This window comes from Apium graveolens, chromosome 6 (genome assembly GCF_009905375.1).
Source record: "Apium graveolens cultivar Ventura chromosome 6, ASM990537v1, whole genome shotgun sequence".
Taxonomy (NCBI): Eukaryota; Viridiplantae; Streptophyta; class Magnoliopsida; order Apiales; family Apiaceae; genus Apium; species Apium graveolens.
This window is the reverse complement of record NC_133652.1, coordinates 247,898,294-247,903,471: the sequence shown is the minus strand read 5'-3', so window position 1 is coordinate 247,903,471 and position 5,178 is coordinate 247,898,294. Positions and strand designations below refer to the sequence as shown.

Here is a 5,178-nt window from a genome sequence, read left to right as displayed (position 1 = left end):
CTCCATGCGGAAACACAGTTTTGATTATGAAGGGCCCTGACCACCTTGACTTCAACTTTCCAGGAAAAAGACGGAGACGAGAGTTAAACAAAAGAACTTGTTGCCCCGACACAAATGATTTGAGCACTAGACCCCTATCGTGCCACCTCTTGACTTTCTCCTTGTATATTTTATTGTTCTCATAAGCTTGAATTCGAAACTCGTCGAGTTTATTCAATTGGAGCATCCTCTTCTTTCCAGCCGCATCCAAGTCAAGATTCAATTTTTTCAAAGCCCAATACACCTTTTGCTTGAGCTCCACAGACAAATGACAACCCTTACCATAAACCAACTGAAACAATGACATTTCTAATGGAGTCTTGTATGCTGTTCTATACGCCCAAACTTCTTCATGAAGCTTCAAAGACCAATCTTTCCTCGATGGACACACAACTTTCTCTAAGATGCGCTTGATCTCTCTGTTAGACACCTCAGCTTGACCATTTGTCTGAGGATGATAAGCCGTAGCAATGCGATGATTCATATTATACCTTTGCATCATAGCAGTAACTTGCGATTGCAAAAATGCGACCCCTCATCACTGATTATGACTCTTGGAATTCCAAACCTTGTGAATATCTGCTTGTGAAGAAAATTAAGCACCACTTTCGCATCGTTCGTTGGCAACGCCTTAACTTCAACCCATTTTGACACATAATCAACCGCCAACAAGATGTACTGATTATTACAAGATGAGACAAATGGCCCCATAAAGTCAATTCCCCAAACATCGAAGACCTCAACCTCGAGAAGCACATTAAGAGGTATCTCATCCCTCTTAGACATATTACCCACACGTTGACATCGATCATATTTCAAAACAAACTGGTGAGCATCTTTAAACAAGGTTGGCCAAAAGAAACCTGCTTGAAGAATACGAGCTGCTGTCTTTTCTCCATCATAATGTCCTCCATAAGCCGTTGAGTGGCAATCTCGCAAGATCCTCCTGTTTCGCTGTAAGGAATACATCTCCTGATGATTTGGTCAGCTCCTTGTCGAAAAAGAAATGGTTCATCCCGCATATACCACTTCACTTCATGTAGAAACTTCTTCCTCTAAGCATATGATAAGTCGGGAGGCATGATATTACTCACAAGGTAGTTCACAATGTCTGCAAACCACGGTTCTTCCTCTTGCACTCCAAACAACTGCTCATCGGGAAAAGACTCATTTATCAAAGTCTTGTCCAATGAAGTAGCATTAGGGTTCTCTAAACGCGAGAGATGATCAGCGACTTGATTTTCAGTCCCCTTTCTATCTTGATCTCTAGTTCAAATTCTTGAAGCAAAAGAACCCATCTAATCAATCTAGGCTTCGAGTCCTTCTTTGAGATGAGATAACGAATTGCAGCGTGATCAGTGAAAACTGTCACCTTAGTCCCAAGTAGATAAGATCGAAATTTCTCAAAACCATAGACAATAGCCAAAAGTTCTTTCTCCGTAGTAGTATAATTCAGTTGAGCACCATTTAGGGTCTTGTTAGTGTAGTAGACCACATGAAATATTTTATTCTTCCTCTGCCCAAGAACTGCTCCAACTACATAGTCACTTGCATCGCACATCATCTCAAAAGGTTCATTCCAATCAGGTGCAGTTATGATAGGTGTCATGATTAAACTCTTCTTCAATGTTTCAAAAGCGACAAGGAAATCATCATCAAACTTGAAAGGGACATCTTTCTCTAGCAAACTGCATAAAGGCTTTGAAATCTTTGAAAAGTCCTTGATGAAACGCCTATAGAAACCCGCATGACCAAGAAAACTGTGAATTCCCTTAACAGAAATAGGTGGAGGAAGATTCTCAATGACCCCCACCTTGGCTTTGTCCACCTCAAGACGCTTACTAGAAACCTTGTGCCCAAGAATAATTCCCTATCGCACCATAAAGTGACATTTCTCCCAATTGAGAATCAAATTAGTCTCAACACACCTCTTGAGAACGTGCCCAAGATTTTGCAAGCATTCAATAAAAGCATCTCCAAATACAGAGAAGTCGTCCATGAACACCTCCACATTCTGGCCAATCATATCAGAAAAGATGGCCATCATACATCACTGAAATGTGGCTGATGCACCACACAGACCAAAAGAAACTCGTCTGAAGGCAAAAGTACCAAATGAACAAGTGAAGGTAGTCTTCTCCCGATCTTCAGGAGCGATACAAATCTGATTGTAACCTGAATAGCCATCCAGAAGACAGTAGTACTCATGGCCAGCCAATCCATCAAACATATGGTCCATGAAAGGCAGAGGGAAGTGATCCTTCCTAGTGGCCTTGTTCAGCTTCCTGTAGTCCATATAAACTCTCCACCCCGTGACTGTTCGAGTAGGATTGAGTTCATTCTTCTCATTGGCAACAACTGTGATACCTCCCTTCTTCGGTACACACTGAACTGGACTCACCCAAGAACTGTCAGAAATGGGATAAATAATCCCTGTATCTAGCCACTTAAGAATTTCCTTCTTCACTACTTCCTTCATGATTGGATGAAGTCTTCTTTTCTGCTCGACTGTGGGCTTGTTACCTTCCTCTAGTAGAATTTTATACATGCAATAAGAAGGGCCGATTCCCTTGATATCTGTTATAGTCCAACCAATTGCCGATTTGAACTCTCTCAAAATCCTCAGAAGCTTTTCCTCGTCACTACCTGAAAGGTCAGATATAATAATCACAGGCAGAGTAGATGCATCACCTAAAAAAGCATACCTCAAATGCTCAGGAAAAGGCTTAAGCTCGAGAGTGGGGGCTTCCTCAATAGATTGCTTGAGGCGTTTAGGAGCTTTTTTCATTTCCTCCATTCCAAGAGATTCAAAAGGCATATAAATCTTCCTCTTCAAGGGAGAAGCATTCAAATATTGTAATTGTTCTTCACCTTCATCATCTTCACTATCTGAATTCCCCAATAAGGCCTTTTCTAAGGCATCAGACCTCAACAATTGATCAAGTTCCGAAGTCACCACAGAATCGGCTAACTCTACCTTTAAACACTCCTCATTTTCCATAGGAAATTTCATAGCATTGAACACATTAAAAGTTACATCCTGATCCAGCACGCGCATTATGAGCTCACCCTTCTACACATCTATCAAGGTTCGGCCAGTTGCCAAGAAAGGTCTTCCTAAGATTATGGGAATCTTCTTATCCTCATCGAAATCAAGAATTACGAAATCAGCAGGGAAAATGAGTTTATCCACCTTGACCAAGACATCCTCCATAATACCTGGCGGATATGTAATAAAACGTTGGCCAACTGTAAGGTCATATAAGTCGATTTTGGATCAGGTAAGTCCAACTGCTTGAAGATTGACAAAGGCATCAGATTGATGCTAGCTCCCAAGTCATATAAGCATCTGTCAAAATACACTTTTCAAATAGTACACGGAATAGTGAAACTTCCCAGATCTTTAAGTTTCGGAGGCAACTTCTGTTGCAGCACAACACTGCATTCCTCCGTGAAAGCGACGGTCTCTAAATCATCTAGCTTCACTTTCCGAGAGAGAATACCTTTCATAAACTTTGCATAACTAGGCATCTGCTCAAGAGCCTCAGTAAAAGGTATGTTGATATGAAGTTTCTTGAACACCTCCAGAAACTTCTCAAATTGCTTGTCCAGCTTTTTCTTCTGCATCCTCTTAGGAAAAGGCGGTGGAGGATAGATCTGTTTCCCCCTGTATTACCCTCAGGAGGAGTGTGCTTAACAGTAGTCTTCCTTGGTTCCACTTCGTCTTCCTGCTGCTCCACTTCTTTCTCAGCCCCAGCTTCTATAGTCAACACTTGAGTTTGTTCGGGATTCATAACCTTTCCAGACCTCAAGGTGATTGCCTTTACCTACTCCTTAGTTTTCTTCCTTCCTGGCACTTCAGTGTCACTAGGTAATTTACCAAGTTGACGATTTGGAAAGGCATTGGCAATTTGTCCAATTTGATTTTCCAAGGTCTTTATAGAAACAGCTTGACTCTTGCACATAAGCTTCAACTCTTCTAATTCAGATTTTTCATTAGCTTATTGCAGCTGAAACTGCTGCTTTGATGCATATTTTTCATTTCCTTGGTTCTACTTCTACTTCCTATTGCTCTACTTCTTTCTCAGTCCCAGCTTCTTCAGTCAACACTTGAGTTTGTTCGGGATGCGTAACCTTTCCAGACCTCAAGGTGATTTCCTTTACCTGCTCCTCAGCTTCCTTCCTGGCACTTCAGTGTCACTAGGTAATATACCAGGTTGATGATTTAGCAAGGCATTGGAAATTTGTCCAATTTGATTTGGCAAGGCATTGGTAATTTGGTGCATATTGTGGTTGCTGAAAACCATGAGGGTTGTACTGCTTAGCTGGATACTGCTGATAATTCTGTTGAATCGCATTCTGAGCATTGCTCCAACTGAAATTAGGATGATTGCGGTTGTTGGGATGATAAGTGGCCGACACAGGTTGCTGCGAACGCTGAAAGTTTCTCACGAACTGAGCTGATTCACTAGAAATTACGCACTGATCAGTCTCATAGGCACCATCTCAAAGCTCACAGACACTAGCGATTTGATTAACTCCATAATTAGCCAATGTGTCCACCTTCATCGTTGAAGCCTTAAGTTGGGCAGCTATAACAGTTGCTGCATCCAACTCCAGAATTTCGGCTACCTTTCCCTGAGTCAGTCTCTGAGAAGGATTCTGGTATTCATTAGTAGCCATTAGTTCAATCAATTCATAGGCTTCATCGTAGTTCTTAGCCCACAAGGCTCTTCCTGATGCTGTATCGAGCATGGGTCTAGAAGTAGCACCCAATCCATTGTAGAAACATTTTATAATCATCCAATCAGGCATGCCATGGTGGGGGCACTTCCTTAGCATCTCCTCATATCGATCCCAAGCCTCACACATAGATTCTCCAGTTTGCTGAGCAAACTGAGTAAGGGCATTCCTGATTGCAGCAGTCTTCGCCATAAGAAAGAATTTAGTGAGAAACTTTTGAGCAAGATCTTCCCAAGTGGTGATAGACCCTGCTGGTAGAGAATGTAACCAGCACTTAGCTTTATCCCTCAAAGAGAATGGGAAGAGTCGCAACTTGATAGCATCTTTAGTCACATCATTGAACTTGAAAGTATCGCAGATCTCGATGAAATCCCTGATGTGCATGTTGGGGTCTTC

The 5,178-nt window shown here is 41.8% G+C and overlaps 1 non-coding gene across 1 annotated transcript; it reads left to right on the top strand.

The window, feature by feature from the left end:
* The first annotated feature begins 4,852 nt into the window (after nt 1-4,852).
* Nucleotides 4,853-4,959, top strand: LOC141670093 (small nucleolar RNA R71). The gene has a single exon (XR_012554340.1). It is a non-coding gene; the product is annotated as a small nucleolar RNA R71 (small nucleolar RNA).
* The last annotated feature ends 219 nt before the right edge of the window (nt 4,960-5,178 follow it).